General features: G+C 46.0%; 1 protein-coding gene across 2 annotated transcripts in view; it reads left to right on the plus strand.

Annotated features, from left to right (window-relative positions):
- Positions 1–309: 309 nt before the first annotated feature.
- The window catches only part of GFM2 (GTP dependent ribosome recycling factor mitochondrial 2), a 261831-nt gene continuing 238104 nt past the window's right edge, over positions 310–24036 (plus strand). For both annotated transcript variants that reach the window (XM_069223861.1, XM_069223870.1), the window contains exon 1: positions 310–543. The gene's annotated coding sequence lies outside the window, so the exon portion shown is untranslated. The remainder of the gene's footprint in view (positions 544–24036) is intronic.

A 24036-nucleotide genomic window follows, 5' to 3' on the forward strand; every position in this document is an offset into this window, starting at 1 on the left:
GCAATCCAGAAATAGATGCACATAGCCCATTTAACGAGGGATGAACACACAGTATGACAGCTCCCGTCTTTCTCTGTAGATGCGGAGGCTTTGGGATATGTTTGTCCTCTGCAAACAGAAGCAAGCAGTAGGGCGAAAGAAGTTTAAATAACAAACTTTCGTTACAGAACTTGGGCTGTGGACCTTAGTCTCCACCCGACGCTATTTCGTCGCGCCTCAACACGCCAGGCATTATGGGAAGAGTTATTGTCCAATGGGTGTGCGGGACTGAATGTAGTTACTTTAACATCTAGAACGCTGCTACGAATCACTTCTGTGAGCTACATTGCCATATTCAAGTACTTAAGGTTCGGATTCAGTCCCATTCTCCGAGAAAGGGTGAAGTTTGGAAATAGAAAGAGGGTTTGGAAATAGCAAAGAGACTCCTTTTGCAGGTCGTGCATGTTTGTCCTCTAGCAGGTCTATTGATGCACGTGTGACCTGGGTTGGGTGCAAACGGTGACATGCTGCCCGGAAGGTGACAGCCAGAGAGAAACCACAGATGTAAGTACCAGTATGTACATTTTCTGTGCATGCTCACACAGGAAAAGCATTTGTCTTCCGCTGTTTGAAAGGACAGTGTTAATCTCCCTTCGAACGTTGTGTTTCTCCAATGCAATAGATATTTGGCTAGTCCTGTAATTACGTTTAGGTTACACGGGGCATAAATAGTACAAGAGTGAGGCATGCGTAGGCAGTGGTGGAAGCAAAACATGTAATTTTGGAACCCATAAGGAGGGCTTAAGGTGTGGCAGCAGAAAGTGGGTGGAGTCGTAAGGGGTAGAGTCTTGAAAAGCAAAGTCTGACTCTTTAGAATAGTTCTGACACAAAGAAATTAACAGGGTTAGCGAGGACAGTAGGTCTGTTTTTGATCAATTGGCCTCGAAGGCAACATGTAAAATACTTTACCGAGTTAAGGCATCTGCAGCAGAAATCTTTGGGTGCCCAGCAAATCTCAGGGAATAACAATGTAGATTTTCCTAGTCTATGACGGAAATTCTTAATTTTATTAAAGACACGGAGGCGAGTATTATGCATTTCTTTTCTTACTTTAATCAATAGCAGCAGTCAAGAAACGTACTACAAATTTCAAGAGACACACAACCAAGAGCCAATGGGATTAAAAATGTAGTCCTAACAAATGAACCAATGAGGATGTAGACATAGCATTATGACATAACTTGACTGCGAACAGCCCTCTTTTCTTGCGAAACAAACCAAGCAGTATTAAATAGAGGAAAAATGGAACAAAGAATAAAAATAGACAAAATAAAGGCAAATAAGTCAGAGCAAAAGTCCAAAAATCCATTGAGTTGAGGAAGATCCGGCAAGACAGGCACCGTAGACCATGGAACTGTAGAGGAAGATGATGCACCATGAAGTCTGGCATTCCAGGCGAAGGATGATGGAATAGGAGGAAGTCTGATTGGTGGATGATGGAGCTAAAAAGGGAGGGAGAAAAGATTAAACGAGGTGGGATAATACTCGCCTCCGTGTCTTTAATAAAATTAAGACTTACCGTCATAGACTAGGAAAATCTACATTTTATGTCAAGACCGGAGGCTCGTATTATGCGAGTTTAAAGCATATTAATTACATTTAATGAAACATTATCAACTGGTTTGCAATAAAAAAACTTTAAATACATTATCATTTGACCATTCTGCAGATTTAAGAATATCCACTAGACGGGAACCAGCCCAGAAAGTTTTTGGAAGCCATAGCTCCTCTAGAAGAATGAGCCCCAAACATCAACGCCATGGATGCCCACCAAGGACATAATCCATTTGACCCAACAAGCCAAAGTGGCGGCGGAAACAGGGTTGTAGGGTTTCCTGAAAGAGATAAGAAGTTGGGATACAGAGGATGTTGTCAAATCTGCAGTCTTTTGTTCATATATTTTTAAACATTGTCCAACACATAACTTTGGGTGCTGTGGAAAATAAGGCTACAAAACTGAAGTTAGGTTAGTCTTGGTTCGACGAACTTCTGTAAATAACACTCCAGATGGAATGAATTGGCGATTACAAATGTCTAAAGCTTTGACATCGAAAGACGTTTAATAGAAATAAGACATAAGAAAATTGTCAGCTTAGCGGATAACATTTTCAAGGAAAGCATTAAATTATCATGCAATGACAAAAGGAATTTTAAAACTACATTGACATCCCATAATTGACTGTATTTGGGCATAGGAGGATTAGAAAACGTTACTCCTTTCAAAAGTCGGCAGACAAGAGGATGTTCTCCCACTGGTTTTCCATTCACATAGGCATGGTTGGTAGATATAGCTGATCTGTAAAGGTTAATGGTATGAAAAGCTTTGCCTTTGCTGGCTTCTGCAGCAAGGAAATTGACTACAAAAATCACATCTGTTGAAAAGGTGTTTTCCCAAACACCAGCTGTGCCATAAAGACCAGGCTGATTTATAAGCTTTCTTGGTGCCTGGGGTCCAGGATTGTGAGATGTATTGTGAAGCTTCCAACGAAATGAGAGGGAGAGACTGGGAATTCCTGAAATTTTCCATGCCGATAAGGTCAGGAGATTGTCCAAAATGAGGGTGTGGGGACAGTGAAGCGGGTCCAACAACAGATTCAAGGAAGAAGGAAAGGAAAGTCCACAGAAAGTTCCAAAAGGGTAGGAAGCCAGATTTGGAATTGCCAAAACGGGGCTATGAGAACCAAGGTGGCTTGCTGACGTCTGAGCTGTGCGAGCACCCTGCTGATTATGATAAAAGGAGGGAAAGCGTAATTGATCGAGATAGACCAATCTTGTAAAAAGGCATCTGATGCCAAGGCCAACGGATCTGGGTGCCAACTGTAAAATTGAGGAAGCTGAGTGTTTAGGCGGGATGCAAACAGATTTATTTCAAAAGGGCCCCATTTGTTCTGAATTTTTTGGAAAATTGAGGAATGAAGCTTCCAATCGCTGGAGTCTCGAAGATGGCGCAAATTCCAATCTGCTACTGAGTTGAGAGAACCTGGAAGATACTCTGCATGAACCAAAAGATGGTTTGAAAGACCAAATTCCCAAAAGCTCTTGGCTAGTTCCGCTAAGGGTTTGGATTTTGTCCCCCCGAGGTGATTTATATAACGGACCGCTGAAATATTGTCCATCCTGAGAAGGATAGCACAGTGAACTTTGTTCTTTGCTAGACTTCTGATTGCAAAGGATCCGGCAAGCATCTCTAAACAATTGATATGCAATTTGGACTCCTCTGAAGACCAAGTACCTCCAGTCGAGACTGGACCACATCGGGCCCCCCAGCCTAAGCGGCTTGCATCTGATTCTAACACAAGATCTGGGGCTGATGCAAAGATACTTCTTCCGTTCCAAGCGTCCAAATGGTCTATCCACCACTGAAACTCTGTACGCAAGTCAAGATCTAGTGGGTTAGTGTCTGAATAAGACAGGCCTTTTCTCAAATGTTGAATCTTTAGTCTTTGGAGAGCCCGATAATGCAGGGGACCTGGGAATATTGCCAGAATGGAGGAAGAAAGAAGGCCCACTATTCGAGCCAGAGATCTGAGGGAGATGAGTGAGCTGCGTAAAATCTGAAGGATCTCTGATTTTATGGATTTTATTTTTGCAGCCGGGAGAAGGAGGGTGGCCGAAAGAGAATTTATTTGAAAGCCTAAAAATTCTATAAGTTGAGTTGGAATGAGAATGGATTTTCCTCTGTTCATGATAAAGCCTAAGTCGGCTAGAAGAGAACAGGTCAGAGTTAGGTGAGGTAGAAGACATTGGGGAGACTGGCTCCATATGAGAATGTTGTCTAAATAAATGATGAGTCTCACACCTTGAGCTCTCAGAAGAGCTGCCACTGGTTTCATGAGCTTGGTGAAGCACCATGGAGCTGACGATAGACCAAAGGGTTGAGAGGTAAAATGAAATAGTTGGTCTAGCCACTGGAATTGGAGAAATTTCCTGAAGTCTGGATGAATTGGAACCACTAGATATGGATTTTGAAGGTCTAGACGAACCATCCAATCTTTTTGGAGGAGCTTATCCCTGACATGAAGGATGGTCTCCATTTTGAAATGTTGATAGACCACAAACTGATTGAAATGTTTGAGATTCATTACTGGCCTCATCTTCTTGTTCTTCTTTTGAACTAAGAAAATGTGGCTGGTAAAACCTGAAGGATGGGGTTGGGTAAGAGAGATGGCTTGTTTTTGAATAAGAGAATGGACTTCTAGAGAAATGAGATCGGACATTTCTGTGGAAAAACAAGGAGGGGGAGGTAACTCTTTTTGAATAGGACTTGAATAAAGATCGATCATGTAACCTTGAACTGTGTTGAGAATCCAAGGATCTGAAGTGATTGACAACCATTTTGGAAGAAAATAACAAAGACGACCTCCTATCGGAAAGGATCTGAAAGGTTGGCTTACCTGATTGGTTGGAGGATCTGGGATTCCTGTAGCCTCTGGAACGGATGCCTCTGCCCCTCTGGGGATAGAATTTGGGCCTGTAATCCTGATAGGATGGATTGTAGAATCCACAAGAACCTTGGTTAGAGTATACGCGGCCGGCAAAGCGGTTGCTGCCTCTGCTGGCCCTGGCAAAAACACATTGAGTGAACGTTTTCTTTAAGGATTGCTGAGCCTTGTCTAGAGAAGTGAAGGTGGCCACATATTTGCTTAGCTCTTTAATGAACGACTCCCCAAAAGAAAACCCTTCGGTTTTGATGTGAGGATGTACAGTCACTAAGTTAACTAATTTCGGGTCCAGTTTCAGTAGAAGGCCTTTGCTCCTCTCATATATAAGGGCGGAATTGGCATTTCCGAGGAGGCAGAAAGAGCGCTGAACCCACAAAGAGAGTTCCTCAGGGTCGATAAATGTACTATCAATTCTGGCTGCCTCAGCCAAATCAAAAATATGAGTAAGGGGACTGACCACATCTAAAAGTTTGTCCTGGCAGGAAGACCATGCCTTGTCAACTCCTTTCCGAGGATCTTTACCAAGTTTTGTAAAAAATGTGAGTAAAGGTTGATCAATTGAGGGCGTAATAGTGGATTTATGAGAAAGGGAAGGACGTGGGCATTCGGATTTCAACTTGGCCCTGGTCTGCTTATCCAAAGGGGAAAACAATTTGGCAGCAACATATTTGCCCACATGGTCTGCGGGAGTCCACACGGTAGAGTTGGGATGAAGGATGTGACAATTGTCAAACATAGGTAAACCTTCAGAGTCGAAAAGGGGGGTGGGCTTGGAAGAGTCAAAGTAGGATATATTAGGTTTCTTTGAAGGGGGGAAGGTAATGAACTGTTGTCGTCCCTGTCAGATAAATAGGTATCTGAATCAATGTCAGGCATGTCATCATCCGTATCAGGGATGGAAGAAATTACAATAGGAGGTATAATATTTTTTTATTTTGATTTACGTTTTAAAGACGTTTTGACATTATCCAAATTTGTATTCTCCTTGGAAGGAGCCTTGTGAGGCACTGCGTCCTCTGCCATGTGTGAGGAAACCTCACTGTCCTTTTGTGCCATTTTTTTTTAATTTTTTGGGTTGTTTAGAGGGTGAGAGGCGCTGACTGCATTCCCCCGCAGTTTGGTCCGAAATCGATTTAGAAATGAAGTTAGAAAAAGAGGATTCCAAATTTTTTGATAATTTTTGGACGGAACAAGAAACAGCCTGATGAACATAGCTTTTAATAAAGGAGTTAAGCTCTTGTCTAATTTGATTAAAATCATAAGGGACATCCTGTCCCAAAGGAGAACCATCTGTTTCCATACTGTGAAATAAAATAAATGAAGCTGTATTGAAGCTTCAAGGGAAACCAGCACAAAACAGGGTTAAATGAGTGGAGGGAGGGCTTGAGAACGAAGCTCCGCCTGTGGGCGTATTGAGGGAGAGTTTGTACGACATGCTGATGCTGCCTTGGACGAAGGGAGGCAGGCAGGAGAGCAGTCGCGGTAAGGGGAGCAGAAAAAAACAGTAAGTTTGGGGAAAAATGAATTTTTAGGAAAGTCCAGGAAGGAGAAGGCTGTCAACGCTGCTCTTGTTTTCTCAGACGCGGTGAAAATGGCAACCGATGTCTGAGGCGACGAGAGGAACGTTGAAAACACGGAGCGTGAGGAGGAGCGTTCTGATGTTAAGTGCGGCAACTTGCCGACTAGAAATAAACCGGAACGTGCTGTGGAGCGGCGTGACACACCGTACCAGGATTTTTTAAAACAAATATAGAAATAATGAGGTAATAAAACATGGGGAAAAAAGGTGAAAATGTACTAAGCTTGACTGCGAGCAGCAAGAAAAGAGGGCTGTTCGCAGTCAAGTGATGTCATAATGCTATGTGTACATCCTCATTGGTTCATTTGTTAGGACTACGCTTTTAATCCCATTGGCTCTTGGTTGTTCGCCTCTTGGGATTTGTAGTACGTTTCTTGACTGCTGCTATTGATTAAAGTAAGAAAAGAAACGCATAATAGGAGCCTCCGTTCTTGACATAAAATAATAATAATGCCCGGGTACTTACCACTAATCTTCATTATACCGCCATCCTCGTTCCAGCCATTATTTTGAATATACCAAAGCCAACAGGCCTTCAATTAGAAAATGAAAGAGGATACTATACCAATGCTACACCCTTTAGTTAGTGGTAGCAAGTAATTAAGATTGTGAGGAAACAGTGATTCATGTTTATTAACCAAAAGAATGAGCCTCCTGTTTAACATTCTGAATTCTGTAATGGTTAAGCAAAGGCATCAGTCGAGATCCAAGTGGCTGCACTACATATCTCCATTAAGGTTGCTCCTGACATTCCACCCAGGGCATTCCTCGAGTGAAACGTCACTGTATGCCTTTAGGAATTAATATTCCGGAGATGGAGTATGCAGTGGGATCTGCTTATGGTCCTGTTGAAAGCATTATCCCCTTCTCCCCCACCGATTAGAGTTTGCAAAAGTCACAAATAAACGTTCAGACTTTCTAAAGGGCGTAATGTGATCCAGCTAGATGTAACTTTGATTCCTCATTGGAAGCGGGTGAAGAAAAGAAATATGGTAAGAATATTTCTTGTTGTTTGTGAAACGACGAGACATTTTAGAAAATAAAACAGGTTAAGGCTTTAAAATAATACCGCCTTCCAAGAAAGAAAGAAAGAAATCGAGGGTTAGAATGGAATCTGCCAATTCTTCTTGCAGAAGTAATGGCTAGAAGGAAAGCAACTTTCAAGGCTAAGTAGTTGAGATAAACAGATTGTAAAGGTTCAAAGGAAACCCTCTGCAAACTCTTTAAAAAAGACTAAGGAAAGATCCCATACAGGAACAGAAGGCCTCCTAGAAGGTATAGAGTTAGAAAAACCTGTCAAGAATCTCATAACAAAAAGATTATCTCTACCAAAACAACCCCAAGGTTCACAATAAACGTGGATAGCAGACCTCTGGGATCTAAGTGTCACGATTGCTAAATTCTTATTGAATCCTTCAAATAAATATTGAAGAATAGAAGAGATTCCACAGGAAACAGGAGGAAGGGAAAGGCTGCGTGCCTTTAGAATAGGTTTTTACAGTCGCAGGCCTTCCGGCCCCTGCAAGTTGAGGGAAATATGCTTAGCAATTCCCCTGTTCTGTAGACCTGTCTCTCAGTTGCCAGATTACAGGGTACAGCTTTCCAAGAGGAAGGCACACCTTGTTGCAAAAAGGGAAGGGTGAGAGGGGTATTCTCCAGAATAGTGCTTCTGACATTGTTTTCAGAAGAGGAAACCAAGAGTGGGGGTCAAAACGGAAGAACCCTGATGACCTCTGCAACTTCAGCTCGGATCTTTAGGAGAACCTGAGGAATGAGTGGAAAAGCATAAAATTAGATGAGGAGGCCAAGGAAGAGATAGTATCCACTGCCATTTTTTCTGGTACTGGAAGGCGTGACAAGAACCTCAGCAGCTGAGTATCTTTTTCTATAGTGAACAGACCTAACATAGGCTCCCTAAACCTTTGACACAGTTGAACGAACAGCGATGGAGACATAGAAAGTGATTGAGAGGAAGGAAAGACTCTCCTGAGGTGGTCTGTTGTAGTTGTCCCTTCCCCTGATATTGATGGCCCTTAGGGAAAGTAGATAGCCCCCTACCCAATCTACAGTCTGCACAGTCAGTAGCATGAGTGGGCCAGGCCGCATACCAACCTGTCTGTTGATGTATGGTAGCTAATGCCCTTGCTGCAGAGATCTGTATTTGTCCATTCCTAGTCTTGACTCATAAAGTAGCATAGAGGGTTAATGTGTCTCCTGCAAAGCGCATCGTGTAACATGCAGATACCCTTTTTATGTAGGAAGGTAAATGGGTTACTGCTTGTTATTTGAGGTTCATAATTGCAATATTTCTAATATAGTTTAGTGAGCTATGAATCGGCATCAAGCAACTACATGCAGATGTTTTTTTGCAATCTGTCATGATTACAAGGCTGCTATTGGTAGTAATAGTCTTATCAGTATAGACAACCCCAATCACTAAGTTATGTTTCAAACCCCGACTTTGTGTTTCTCCAGACCATGCACTTTTAACGTAAAATGGCTACCAGTGAGGACGATATGTAACTCCTGCACTTTGTAACCATCATGTCTTATGTAATACATCCTGACATTGTTTTATGCATTTGAATGCTTTATTGTGAATGTATAATATGTGCATGTGATTTAAAGTGCTCTAAAACCCTACATTGGGATTGGTAGTGTAATATGAGTATGAAATACAAATAAACTAGTAAGTGCCGTTTTAATTGCTATTTATGTAACTACTCAAAAACAACAATACATCTGCCGTTCTTACATTGAATGCATATCTCTTATATATGAAGTCAAAAACCTGGCTCAAAATTGAAGTTTCTCTTAAGTACTTGTGAAGTTATAGCAAGGTCTGTGTCTTTGCTTCCCTCCATTGTGTTCGCATCTAGATGATATGCTTCAGGATGATAATTGAACAAAAGGAGGGCTGATGGACCTTAAATTCTGCCATTGTTTTTGGACCAGCTGGGACTGAATATAAGAAAGGTCCTTCACTGCTAGTATGTTGGTGCTCAGAACAGAAAGCAGACAAGGAACAGACACTGCTGAATGTGCCCTGGAGTTGGCAAATTACACGGAGACAAATTTAGCATATTTCACTGGGTTCAGAGGATCCTGGATTCGGTTCAGTGACAGCTGGTTGATCCAGGATCTGTGTGCGTCCCCCTCATTTCCTGCACTGTACGTTCAAGTTTCGAATATGTTTTGCAGTTTGCTCTTGCATAAAGAGTGCTTCCATTACAGTCCATCATGCTGCAGTGCATATCATTGAGGGTGACCCAATGATGCTGCTTTATGCTAAAGTGAAACAGGAGACCGCTTCCAGTTTGCCATCCATTCTCATTGTTGCCACTGTTGCCTTTTCAGTGCTGCTCCATTACTTTTCTATCCACTGTGTTATTGTTGTGTATGTGTATGGTGGAAGTTGCAACTGGAACTAACTGTCATGGGCAGCAAATGCCACAATATAGAATATCCCTATTGTGAGCTTTTTAGACCTCTGAAGTCCATTCTCCACATCTCACCTTTGTGGCAAGATAAAAAAATGATACATGATATAGAGATCAAAGACCAGTAGCTTTCAAGCAGTGTTTTTGTTTTGTATGCTAATCAGTTATTGCAGTTACACAACATCCATATTTGTGGAGTGCATAGCACACATTCTAAGAGGCCATATGCATAGCATGTGGGTTATAGTAAAGAGGGATAGGTTTGAATTGCACAGGAAGAGAAGGGTGTGGCCTCACGCTGCAAGGGGATACAACATCATGAAGCAAGGTTTCAGTGCAGAGTCCTTGTGACAAATTGTGTAGGACAAGGATGTAGGAAAGTGTTGTACGGATATTTCAAATTTCATCTTTTTCATGATATCTGAGGGCTGCAGACTTCTGTGGGAATGTGCGGCAAGAAATGGGTGATTGCTCAGAGATTGTCGTCTGGTTCTTTTTTTGTTTCTTTTTTGGCCTCAACTATAGATAGGTTTAGTTTTTGGAGAAAGCCTTATTTCATGACACAACACGGAATATACAGATAAACGTAAACAACATGCACATATAAATATATATTGAAAGAGGCTTTTGGACAGCTTCTTTCAGCTGTTGGCTACTGTGATTCTGCTGGCTTTCTCTTTGATTGCTCATCAGACCTGGTGTGCACCCATGGCGTTTCACAGATGTCAATACCCTAAAACTTTAGTCCACACACACTTCTTAATGTTTTTACTCCACCTTATATTCCCCTGTACCCCATCATCGATTGCTGCCGAGCTAGAAAATTGCCTATCTCTTCCTACCCAAACAGTATAGGGTGCACAGTGAACCATCAGCGATAGTGTTAGCCTGATCTGCTTTGCATATGTTTTAGTCTCTTGCTGCAGTGTCCAGACCCGGTCTGTTTCAGACGTATAGTACAGCTGATAGCAGCTGCTTTTTTGTTTTAGCGTGATAGGCAGGTGGTAGCATGAGATAAACCTTATGTGAACTGTTGGGCCCCTGTTGCACATGCTTTCTCCTAGTGTGTACTTGTATGTACACTAGCACATTACTGACAGTACTGCATTTATCATTGTCATAACTTTACTTACTTGCTTCTGTTGTGTAATGAATCTTGTTGTATACGTTGGGAAAATGGGCCCCATTTAACCCTCTGGATTTTTTGCTTTTGGGCTACACTATTTTTAGACATTTACTTTGAGTGAGTCGCACTCACTGTAGACAGTGCTAAAAAGGATTGAGAGTGCTAGCTGCCAGTGCCTGAGAGGGTGTGTGTTGGTTGCACGTTAACACGTTGTTAGAAATGGGGTTTTTGGTTGGCAGTCAGGTTAACCCCTGTCCCAGCAAAAGCCCTCACTCTAGTCAGGGTAAGTCACACACAATCCAAGATTATCCTGTGCCCACCCTCTGGTAGCTTGGCACGAGCAGTCAGTCTTAACTTAGAAGGCAATGTGTAAAGTATTTGTGCAATAAATCATACAATACCACCATATAGCACCACAAAAATACACCACACAGTGTTTAGAAAAATATATAATATTTATCAGGATAATTGTAGGTCAAAACGAATAAAGTTGCAATGTGAATTTGTAGAGATATTACTAAAAAGTGATATAAAGTGTCTTAAGTCTTTAAAAAGCAAACAAAGTCTCTTTCAAGCACAAAGTACCTGGTTTGGAGTGGAAAATCTCCTCAGAGGGCTACAGAAGAAGAGATACGTGGAAAAAGGATGTGTGCGTCGATTTTCTCCCCAGCACACACAGACTTGCGTTGTTATTTTTCACGCGGGGAAGTCGAGCATCGTTTTCCGGCGCGTGGACAGTCTCTTTCTGTGGATCGCGGGGATTACCAGATGTCACGGGTCTGTGCGGGGATTTTCCTGCTTGTTTTCCGGCTGCTCGTCGGTCTGCGGGGCTGCGCGTCGAAATTACGATCTCACGGCAGGCGTCGCGTCGATTTCTACTCTAGAGGTCGGGCGGCGTTGTCCTTGCGAAGCCGTCCGTCGAAGTTCCGGTCATCCCGAAGGCGTCGCGCCGATCAGCGTCGGTGTGCGGCGTTTTTCTCGCCGCGGAACAAGCTGTGCGTCGAAATTTTCGGCGCACGGAGCATCCAAGTGAAAAAGAGAAGTCTTTTTGGTCCTGAGACTTCAGGGAACAGGAGGCAAGCTCTATCCAAGCCCTTGGAGAGCACTTTCACAGCCAGACAAGAGTTCAGCAAGGCAGCAGGCCAACAGCAAGGCAGCAGTCCTTTGTAGAAAGCAGACAGGTGAGTCCTTTGAGCAGCCAGGTAGTTCTTCTTGGCAGGATGTAGTTTCTGGTTCAGGTTTCTTCTCCAGCAAGTGTCTGATGAGGTAGGGCAGAGGCCCTGTTTTATACCCAAATGTGCCTTTGAAGTGGGGGAGACTTCAAATAGTGGCTAAGAAGTGCACCAGGTCCCCTTTCAGTTCAATCCTGTCTGCCAGGGTCCCAGTAAGGGGTGTGGCAGTCCTTTGTGTGAGAGCAGGCCCTCCACCCTCCCAGCCCAGGAAGACCCATTCAAAATGCAGATGTATGCAAGTGAGGCTGAGTACCCTGTGTTTGGGGTGTGTCTGAGTGAATGCACAAGGAGCTGTCAACTAAGCCCAGCCAGACGTGGATTGTAAGGCACAGAAAGATTTAAGTGCAAAGAAATGCTCACTTTCTAAAAGTGGCATTTCTAGAATAGTAATATTAAATCCAACTTCACCAGTCAGCAGGATTTTATATTACCATTCTGGCCATACTAAATATGACCTTCCTACTCCTTTCAGATCAGCAGCTACCACTTCAAAACTGTATGAGGGCAGCCCCAATGTTTGCCTATGAAGGGAGCAGGCCTCACAGTAGTGCAAAAACGAATTTAGGAGTTTTACACTACCAGGACATGTAAACTACACAGGTACATGTCCTGCCTTTCACCCACACAGCACCCTGCTCTAGGAGTTACCTAGGGCACACATTAGAGGTGACTTATATGTGGAGAAAGGGGAGGTTTAGGCTTGGCAAGTACTTTTAAATGCCAAGTCGAGGTGACAGTGAAACTGCACACACAGGCCTTGCAATGGCAGGCCTGAGACAAGGAAAAGGGGCTACTTAAGTGGGTGGCACAACCAGTGCTGCAGGCCCACTAGTAGCATTTAATCTACCGGCCCTATGCACATAGAGTGCACATTACTAGGGACATATAAGTAAATTAATAGTCCATTCAGGTATGATTCAAGGTTTGTAGGAAGTTGGCTCTGTATGTGCTATTTCAAAGTAAGGAATAGCATGCACAGAGTCCAAGGGTTCCCCTTAGAGGTAAAATAGTGGTAAAAAATAGATAATACTAATGCTCTATTCTGTGGTAGTGTGGTCGAGCAGTAGGCTTATCCAAGGAGTAGTGTTAAGCATTTGTTGTACATACACATAGACAATAAATGAGGTACACACACTCAGAGACAAATCCAGCCAATAGGTTTTGTTATAGAAAAATATCTTTTCTTAGTTTATTTTAAGAACCACAGGTTCAAATTCTACATGTAATATCTCATTCGAAAGGTATTGCAGGTTAGTACTTTAGGAACTTTAAAGCATAAAAATTGCATGTATACTTTACAAGTTATTGACAAATAGCTGTTTTAAAAGTGGACACTTAGTGCAATTTTCACAGTTCCTGGGGGAGGTAAGTTTTTGTTAGTTTTACCAGGTAAGTAAGACACTTACAGGGTTCAGTTCTTGGTCCAAGGTAGCCCACCGTTGGGGGTTCAGAGCAACCCCAAAGTCACCACACCAGCAGCTCAGGGCCGGTCAGGTGCAGAGTTCAAAGTGGTGCCCAAAACACATAGGCTAGAATGGAGAGAAGGGGGTGCCCCGGTTCCGGTCTGCTTGCAGGTAAGTACCCGCGTCTTCGGAGGGCAGACCAGGGGGGTTTTGTAGGGCACCGGGGGGGACACAAGTCCACACAGAAATTTCACCCTCAGCAGCGCGGGGGCGGCCGGGTGCAGTGTAGGAACAGGCGTCGGGTTTTCAATGTTAGTCTATGAGAGATCTCGGGATCTCTTCAGCGCTGCAGGCAGGCAAGGGGGGGATTCCTCGGGGAAACCTCCACTTGGGCAAGGGAGAGGGACTCCTGGGGGTCACTTCTCCAGTGAAAGTCCGGTCCTTCAGGTCCTGGGGGCTGCGGGTGCAGGGTCTCTCCCAGGCGTCGGGACTTTAGGTTCAAAGAGTCGCGGTCAGGGGAAGCCTCGGGATTCCCTCTGCAGGCGGCGCTGTGGGGGCTCAGGGGGGACAGGTTTTGGTACTCACAGTATCAGAGTAGTCCTGGGGTCCCTCCTGAGGTGTTGGGTCGCCACCAGCCGAGTCGGGGTCGCCGGGTGCAGTGTTGCAAGTCTCACGCTTCTTGCGGGGAGCTTGCAGGGTTCTTTAAAGTTGCTGGAAACAAAGTTGCAGCTTTTCTTGGAGCAGGTCCGCTGTCCTCGGGAGTTTCTTGTCTTTTCGAAGCAGGGGCAGTCCTCAGAGGATGTCGAGGTCGCTGGTCCCTTTGGAAGGCGTCGCTGGAGCAGGATCTTTGGAAGGCAGGAGACAGGCCGGTGAGTTTCTGGAGCCAAGGCAGTTGTCGTCTTCTGGTCTTCCTCTGCAGGGGTTTTCAGCTAGGCAGTCCTTCTTCTTGTAGTTGCAGGAATCTAATTTTCTAGGGTTCAGGGTAGCCCTTAAATACTAATTTTAAGGGCGTGTTTAGGTCTGGGGGGTTAGTAGCCAATGGCTACTAGCCCTGAGGGTGGGTACACCCTCTTTGTGCCTCCTCCCAAGGGGAGGGGGTCACAATCCTAACCCTATTGGGGGAATCCTCCATCTGCAAGATGGAGGATTTCTAAAAGTCAGAGTCACCTCAGCTCAGGACACCTTAGGGGCTGTCCTGACTGGCCAGTGACTCCTCCTTGTTGCTTTCTTTGTTCCCTCCAGCCTTGCCGCCAAAAGTGGGGGCCGTGGCCGGAGGGGGCGGGCAACTCCACTAAGCTGGAGTGCCCTGCTGGGCTGTGACAAAGGGGTGAGCCTTTGAGGCTCACCGCCAGGTGTCACAGCTCCTGCCTGGGGGAGGTGTTAGCATCTCCACCCAGTGCAGGCTTTGTTACTGGCCTCAGAGTGACAAAGGCACTCTCCCCATGGGGCCAGCAACATGTCTCTGGTGTGGCAGGCTGCTGGAACTAGTCAGCCTACACAGACAGTCGGTTAAGTTTCAGGGGGCACCTCTAAGGTGCCCTCTGTGGTGTATTTTACAATAAAATGTACACTGGCATCAGTGTGCATTTATTGTGCTGAGAAGTTTGATACCAAACTTCCCAGTTTTCAGTGTAGCCATTATGGTGCTGTGGAGTTCGTGTTTGACAGACTCCCAGACCATATACTCTTATGGCTACCCTGCACTTACAATGTCTAAGGTTTTGTTTAGACACTGTAGGGGTACCATGCTCATGCACTGGTACCCTCACCTATGGTATAGTGCACCCTGCCTTAGGGCTGTAAGGCCTGCTAGAGGGGTGTCTTACCTATACTGCATAGGCAGTGAGAGGCTGGCATGGCACCCTGAGGGGAGTGCCATGTCGACTTACTCGTTTTGTCCTCACTAGCACACACAAGCTGGCAAGCAGTGTGTCTGTGCTGAGTGAGAGGTCTCCAGGGTGGCATAAGACATGCTGCAGCCCTTAGAGACCTTCCTTGGCATCAGGGCCCTTGGTACTAGAAGTACCAGTTACAAGGGACTTATCTGGATGCCAGGGTCTGCCAATTGTGGATACAAAAGTACAGGTTAGGGAAAGAACACTGGTGCTGGGGCCTGGTTAGCAGGCCTCAGCACACTTTCAATTGTAAACATAGCATCAGCAAAGGCAAAAAGTCAGGGGGCAACCATGCCAAGGAGGCATTTCCTTACACAACCCCCCCCCAAACGAAAGAGGATGAGACTAACCTTTCCCAAGAGAGTCTTCATTTTCTAAGTGGAAGAACCTGGAAAGGCCATCTGCATTGGCATGGGCAGTCCCAGGTCTGTGTTCCACTATAAAGTCCATTCCCTGTAGGGAGATGGACCACCTCAACAGTTTAGGATTTTCACCTTTCATTTGCATCAGCCATTTGAGAGGTCTGTGGTCAGTTTGAACTAGGAAGTGAGTCCCAAAGAGGTATGGTCTCAGCTTCTTCAGGGACCAAACCACAGCAAAGGCCTCCCTCTCAATGGCACTCCAACGCTGCTCCCTGGGGAGTAACCTCCTGCTAATGAAAGCAACAGGCTGGTCAAGGCCATCATCATTTGTTTGGGACAAAACTGCCCCTATCCCATGTTCAGAGGCATCAGTCTGCACAATGAACTGCTTAGAATAATCTGGAGCTTTGAGAACTGGTGCTGAGCACATTGCCTGTTTCAGGGTGTCAAAGGCCTGTTGGCATTCCACAGTCCAGTTTACTTTCTTGGGCATTTTCTTGGAGGTGAGTTCAGTGAGGGCTGTCACAATGGATCCATATCCCTTCACAAACCTCCTGTAATACCCAGTCAAGCCAAGGAATGCCCTGACTTGAGTCTGGGTTTTTGGAGCTACCCAGTCCAGAATAGTCTGGATCTTGGGTTGGAGTGGCTGAACTTGGCCTCCACCTACAAGGTGTCCCAAGTAAACCACAGTTCCCTGCCCTATCTGGCATTTGGATGCCTTGATAGAGAGGCCTGCAGATTGCAGAGCCTTCAAAACCTTCTTCAGGTGGACCAGGTGATCCTGCCAGGTGGAGCTAAAGACAGCAATATCATCAAGATAAGCTGTGCTAAAGGACTCCAAGCCAGCAAGGACTTGATTCACCAACCTTTGGAAGGTGGCAGGGGCATTCTTTAAACCAAAGGGCATAACAGTAAACTGATAATGCCCATCAGGTGTGGAGAATGCTGTCTTTTCTTTTGCTCCAGGTGCCATTCTTATTTGCCAGTACCCTGCTGTCAAGTCAAAGGTACTTAGAAACTTGGCAGCACCTAATTTATCAATGAGCTCATCAGCTCTTGGAATTGGATGGGCATCTGTCTTGGTGACAGAGTTGAGCCCTCTGTAGTCCACACAAAACCTCATCTCTTTCTTTCCATCTTTGGTGTGAGGTTTGGGGACTAAGACCACTGGGCTAGCCCAGGGGCTGTCAGAGCGCTCAATTACTCCCAATTCCAGCATCTTGTGGACTTCCACCTTGATGCTTTCCTTAACATGGTCAGACTGTCTAAAGATTTTGTTCTTGACAGGCATGCTGTCTCCTGTGTCCACATCATGGGTACACAGGTGTGTCTGACCAGGGGTTAAGGAGAAGAGTTCAGGAAACTGTTGTAGGACTCTCCTACAATCAGCTTGCTGTTGGTCAGAGAGGGTGTCTGAGTAGATCACTCCATCTACTGTACCATCTTTTGGGTCTGATAACAGAAGATCAGGGAGAGGTTCACTCTCTGCCTCCTGATCCTCATCTGTTACCATCAACAGATTGACATCAGCCCTGTCGTGGAAGAGCTTAAGGCGGTTTACATGGATCACCCTCTTGGGGCTCCTGCTTGTGCCCAGGTCCACCAAGTAGGTGACCTGACTCTTCCTCTCTAGTACTGGGTAAGGGCCACTCCATTTGTCCTGGAGTGCCCTGGGAGCCACAGGCTCCAGAACCCAGACTTTCTGCCCTGGTTGGAACTCAACCAGTGCAGCCTTTTGGTCATACCAAAACTTCTGGAGCTGTTGGCTGGCCTCAAGGTTTTTAGTTGCCTTTTCCATGTACTCTGCCATTCTAGAGCGAAGGCCAAGTACATAGTCCACTATGTCCTGTTTAGGCTCATGGAGAGGTCTCTCCCAGCCTTCTTTAACAAGGGCAAGTGGTCCCCTTACAGGATGACCAATCAGAAGTTCAAAGGGTGAGAATCCTACTCCCTTCTGTGGCACCTCTCTGTAAGCGAAAAGCAGACATGGCAAGAGGACATCCCATCTCCTTTTGAGTTTTTCTGGGAGCCCCATGATCATGCCCTTTAATGTCTTGTTGAATCTCTCAACTAAGCCATTAGTTTGTGGATGGTATGGTGTAGTGAATTTATAAGTCACCCCACACTCATTCCACATGTGCTTTAGGTATGCTGACATGAAGTTGGTACCTCTGTCAGACACCACCTCCTTAGGGAAACCCACTCTGGTAAAGATACCAATGAGGGCCTTGGCTACTGCAGGGGCAGTAGTCGACCTAAGGGGAATAGCTTCAGGATACCTGGTAGCATGATCCACTACTACCAGGATATACATATTTCCTGAGGCTGTGGGAGGTTCTAGTGGACCAACTATGTCCACACCCACTCTTTCAAAGGGCACCCCCACCACTGGAAGTGGAATGAGGGGGGCCTTTGGATGCCCACCTGTCTTACCACTGGCTTGACAGGTGGGGCAGGAGAGGCAAAACTCCTTAACCATGTTGGACATATTGGGCCAGTAGAAGTGGTTGACTAACCTCTCCCACGTCTTGGTTTGTCCCAAATGTCCAGCAAGGGGAATGTCATGGGCCAATGTTAGGATGAACTCTCTGAACAGCTGAGGCACTACCACTCTCCTAGTGGCACCAGGTTTGGGGTCTCTGGCCTCAGTGTACAGGAGTCCATCTTCCCAATAGACCCTATGCGTTCCATTTTTCTTGCCTTTGGACTCTTCAGCAGCTTGCTGCCTAAGGCCTTCAAGAGAGTGACAGGTTTCTTGTCCCTTACACAGCTCCTCCCTTGAGGGTCCCCCTGGGCCTAAGAGCTCAACCTGATAAGGTTCAAGCTCCAAAGGCTCAGTTCCCTCAGAGGGCAGAACTTCTTCCTGAGAAGAGAGGTTCCCTTTCTTTTGCTGTGTTGCAGTTGGTTTCCCAACTGACTTTCCTGTTCTCTTGGTAGGCTGGGCCATTTTTCCAGACTCCAGCTCTACTTTTTCACCCTGTGCCTTGCACTGTGCTCTTGTTTTCACACACACCAGTTCAGGGATACCCAGCATTGCTGCATGGGTTTTTAGTTCTACCTCAGCCCATGCTGAGGACTCCAGGTCATTTCCAAGCAGACAGTCCACTGGGATATTTGAGGAGACCACCACCTGTTTCAGGCCATTGACCCCTCCCCATTCTAAAGTAACCATTGCCATGGGATGTACTTTTCTCTGATTGTCAGCGTTGGTGACTGTGTAAGTTTTTCCAGTCAGGTATTGGCCAGGGGAAACCAGTTTCTCTGTCACCATGGTGACACTGGCACCTGTATCCCTCAGGCCCTCTATTCTAGTCCCATTAATTAAGAGTTGCTGTCTGTATTTTTGCATGTTAGGCGGCCAGACAGCTAGTGTGGCTAAATCCACCCCACCCTCAGAAACTAGAGTAGCTTCAGTGTGGACCCTGATTTGCTCTGGGCACACTGTTGATCCCACTTGGAGACTAGCCATACCAGTGTTACCTGGATGGGAGTTTGGAGTGGAACCTTTCTTGGGACAGGCCTTGTCTCCAGTTTGGTGTCCATGCTGTTTACAGCTATGACACCAGGCCTTTTTGGGATCAAAGTTTTTACCCTTGTACCCATTGTTTTGTGAAGAGGCTCTGGGCCCACCCTCCTGTGCAGGTTTTTGGGGGCCTGTAGAAGACTCTTTACTGTTTTTAGTTTTGGTTGTCTCATCACCCTTCCCCTGGGGAGTCTTTGTGACCCCTTTCTTTTGGTCACCCCCTGTTGAAGTCTTGGACACCCTTGTCTTGACCCAATGGTCCGCCTTCTTTCCCAATTCTTGGGGAGAAATTGGTCCTAGGTCTACCAGATGCTGATGCAGTTTATCATTGAAACAATTACTTAACAGGTGTTCTTTCACAAATAAATTGTACAGCCCATCATAATTACTTACACCACTGCCTTGAATCCAACCATCTAGTGTTTTCACTGAGTAGTCAACAAAGTCAACCCAGGTCTGGCTCGAGGATTTTTGAGCCCCCCTGAATCTAATCCTATACTCCTCAGTGGAGAATCCAAAGCCCTCAATCAGGGTACCCTTCATGAGGTCATAAGATTCTGCATCTTGTCCAGAGAGTGTGAGGAGTCTATCCCTACACTTTCCTGTGAACATTTCCCAAAGGAGAGCACCCCAGTGAGATCTGTTCACTTTTCTGGTTACACAAGCCCTCTCAAAAGCTGTGAACCATTTGGTGATGTCATCACCATCTTCATATTTAGTTACAATCCCTTTAGGGATTTTCAACATGTCAGGAGAATCTCTGACCCTATTTATGTTGCTGCCACCATTGATGGGTCCTAGGCCCATCTCTTGTCTTTCCCTCTCTATGGCTAGGATCTGTCTTTCCAAAGCCAATCTTTTGGCCATCCTGGCTAACTGGATGTCCTCTTCACTGGGGTTATCCTCAGTGATTTCAGAGGTGTTGGTCTCTCCTGTGAGGGAACCAGCATCTCTGACTATTATTTTTGGAGTCAGGGTTTGAGAGACCCTGTTCTCCCTAGATAGGACTGGTAGGGGGGAATTGTCCTCCAAGTCACTATCCTCTTCCTCTGAGTTGCCACCCTCAGAGGGGTTGGCCTTTTCAAACTCTGCCAAAAGCTCCTGGAGCTGTATTTTGGTAGGTTTGGGGCCCATTGTTATTTTCTTTATTTTACAGAGTGACCTTAGCTCCCTCATCTTAAGATGGAGGTAAGGTGTGGTGTCGAGTTCCACCACAGTCACATCTGTGCTAGACATTTTGCTTCTAAAAGTTGGAATACTTTTTAAGAATCTACAACTGGTTCTAGAATCTAATTCAAACTTTTACAAACTTTTAAACTCTAAAAAGAAATGCTAAACAGGATCTAACACAAGGCCCTAGCAGGTCTTTTAAGAATTTAGAAAACTTTTCAAATTGCAAAAATCAATTTCTAATGACAATTTTGGAATTTGTCGTGTGATCAGGTATTGGCTGAGTAGTCCAGCAAATGCAAAGTCTTGTACCCCACCGCTGATCCACCAATGTAGGAGGTTGGCTCTGTATGTGCTATTTCAAAGTAAGGAATAGCATGCACAGAGTCCAAGGGTTCCCCTTAGAGGTAAAATAGTGGTAAAAAATAGATAATACTAATGCTCTATTCTGTGGTAGTGTGGTCGAGCAGTAGGCTTATCCAAGGAGTAGTGTTAAGCATTTGTTGTACATACACATAGACAATAAATGAGGTACACACACTCAGAGACAAATCCAGCCAATAGGTTTTGTTATAGAAAAATATCTTTTCTTAGTTTATTTTAAGAACCACAGGTTCAAATTCTACATGTAATATCTCATTCGAAAGGTATTGCAGGTAAGTACTTTAGGAACTTTAAAGCATAAAAATTGCATGTATACTTTACAAGTTATTGACAAATAGCTGTTTTAAAAGTGGACACAGTGCAATTTTCACAGTTCCTGGGGGAGGTAAGTTTTTGTTAGTTTTACCAGGTAAGTAAGACACTTACAGGGTTCAGTTCTTGGTCCAAGGTAGCCCACCGTTGGGGGTTCAGAGCAACCCCAAAGTCACCACACCAGCAGCTCAGGGCCGGTCAGGTGCAGAGTTCAAAGTGGTGATCAAAACACATAGGCTAGAATGGAGAGAAGGGGGTGCCCCGGTTCCGGTCTGCTTGCAGGTAAGTACCCGCGTCTTCGGAGGGCAGACCAGGGGGGTTTTGTAGGGCACCGGGGGGGACACAAGTCCACACAGAAATTTCACCCTCAGCAGCGCGGGGGCGGCCGGGTGCAGTGTAGGAACAGGCGTCGGGTTTTCAATGTTAGTCTATGAGAGATCTCGGGATCTCTTCAGCGCTGCAGGCAGGCAAGGGGGGGATTCCTCGGGGAAACCTCCACTTGGGCAAGGGAGAGGGACTCCTGGGGGTCACTTCTCCAGTGAAAGTCCGGTCCTTCAGGTCCTGGGGGCTGCGGGTGCAGGGTCTCTCCCAGGCGTCGGGACTTTAGGTTCAAAGAGTCGCGGTCAGGGGAAGCCTCGGGATTCCCTCTGCAGGCGGCGCTGTGGGGGCTCAGGGGGGACAGGTTTTGGTACTCACAGTATCAGAGTAGTCCTGGGGTCCCTCCTGAGGTGTTGGGTCGCCACCAGCCGAGTCGGGGTCGCCGGGTGCAGTGTTGCAAGTCTCACGCTTCTTGCGGGGAGCTTGCAGGGTTCTTTAAAGTTGCTGGAAACAAAGTTGCAGCTTTTCTTGGAGCAGGTCCGCTGTCCTCGGGAGTTTCTTGTCTTTTCGAAGCAGGGGCAGTCCTCAGAGGATGTCGAGGTCGCTGGTCCCTTTGGAAGGCGTCGCTGGAGCAGGATCTTTGGAAGGCAGGAGACAGGCCGGTGAGTTTCTGGAGCCAAGGCAGTTGTCGTCTTCTGGTCTTCCTCTGCAGGGGTTTTCAGCTAGGCAGTCCTTCTTCTTGTAGTTGCAGGAATCTAATTTTCTAGGGTTCAGGGTAGCCCTTAAATACTAATTTTAAGGGCGTGTTTAGGTCTGGGGGGTTAGTAGCCAATGGCTACTAGCCCTGAGGGTGGGTACACCCTCTTTGTGCCTCCTCCCAAGGGGAGGGGGTCACAATCCTAACCCTATTGGGGGAATCCTCCATCTGCAAGATGGAGGATTTCTAAAAGTCAGAGTCACCTCAGCTCAGGACACCTTAGGGGCTGTCCTGACTGGCCAGTGACTCCTCCTTGTTGCTTTCTTTGTTCCCTCCAGCCTTGCCGCCAAAAGTGGGGGCCGTGGCCGGAGGGGGCGGGCAACTCCACTAAGCTGGAGTGCCCTGCTGGGCTGTGACAAAGGGGTGAGCCTTTGAGGCTCACCGCCAGGTGTCACAGCTCCTGCCTGGGGGAGGTGTTAGCATCTCCACCCAGTGCAGGCTTTGTTACTGGCCTCAGAGTGACAAAGGCACTCTCCCCATGGGGCCAGCAACATGTCTCTGGTGTGGCAGGCTGCTGGAACTAGTCAGCCTACACAGACAGTCGGTTAAGTTTCAGGGGGCACCTCTAAGGTGCCCTCTGTGGTGTATTTTACAATAAAATGTACACTGGCATCAGTGTGCATTTATTGTGCTGAGAAGTTTGATACCAAACTTCCCAGTTTTCAGTGTAGCCATTATGGTGCTGTGGAGTTCGTGTTTGACAGACTCCCAGACCATATACTCTTATGGCTACCCTGCACTTACAATGTCTAAGGTTTTGTTTAGACACTGTAGGGGTACCATGCTCATGCACTGGTACCCTCACCTATGGTATAGTGCACCCTGCCTTAGGGCTGTAAGGCCTGCTAGAGGGGTGTCTTACCTATACTGCATAGGCAGTGAGAGGCTGGCATGGCACCCTGAGGGGAGTGCCATGTCGACTTACTCGTTTTGTCCTCACTAGCACACACAAGCTGGCAAGCAGTGTGTCTGTGCTGAGTGAGAGGTCTCCAGGGTGGCATAAGACATGCTGCAGCCCTTAGAGACCTTCCTTGGCATCAGGGCCCTTGGTACTAGAAGTACCAGTTACAAGGGACTTATCTGGATGCCAGGGTCTGCCAATTGTGGATACAAAAGTACAGGTTAGGGAAAGAACACTGGTGCTGGGGCCTGGTTAGCAGGCCTCAGCACACTTTCAATTGTAAACATAGCATCAGCAAAGGCAAAAAGTCAGGGGGCAACCATGCCAAGGAGGCATTTCCTTACAAGGTTACCATGTTTTAAGGGAGAGAGCATATGCACTTTAGCACTGGTTAGCAGTGTTAAAGTGCACAGAGTCTAAAAGCCAGCAAAAACAGTGGCCAAAAAGTGGAGGGAGGCAAGCAAAAAGTTAGGGGTGACCACCCTAAGGCTGTCAGGTCTAACACACGTGTAAACTCATGTGCACGTGTGCAGGCTGAGCGAGTTGGACTACCGAATTGCTCAGAGCTCAGCACAGTATCTGTTCACAGGTAGCCTGTGCCTAAAGGAAACCTTCATTGATTGGTGCTGACATAGTGTAGGCCATATAAAGAAAGTGCGCATTTCTAACGTATGTTTTGTGCGAAACTGAAAAGAGCTTACTTTATTATACGTCATGGGTGAGACCTGCACAAAAATACAGTTAGTTAGACCTAGTGATTAGTGAGGCACACTGATCATATGGTAACAAGCATTGGCAAAGACAAAAGGTCTCGCCTATGTGAGAGCTATTGGCTTTGCCAATGTCCTTTAACCATGTTGTACAGGCAGCGTTCAGCTTGGCTAAAAGTTAGTGTCATAGGGTAGAGTGGCCTAGGGTGGAGTGAAGTGGCATAGAGTGACAGACAGTGGAATGGAGTGCAAGGGTGTGGAATTTAATAAAATATCTACTTGCGCATGGAACAGGTTGCTCATAAATCTACATGTCCCTTTGGTGCTGTTGTAAAGTCCCCTTTTTGGATACTCACCCCCCCCCCCACTCCGACCCCAGTTTTTGCTTCTGATGCTGTTGCTTTTTTTTTTTTAAACAGATTTTATTAGTTATTATCAAG

The sequence above is a fragment of the Pleurodeles waltl genome, chromosome 1_1, assembly GCF_031143425.1.
Source record: "Pleurodeles waltl isolate 20211129_DDA chromosome 1_1, aPleWal1.hap1.20221129, whole genome shotgun sequence".
NCBI lineage: Eukaryota > Metazoa > Chordata > Amphibia > Caudata > Salamandridae > Pleurodeles > Pleurodeles waltl.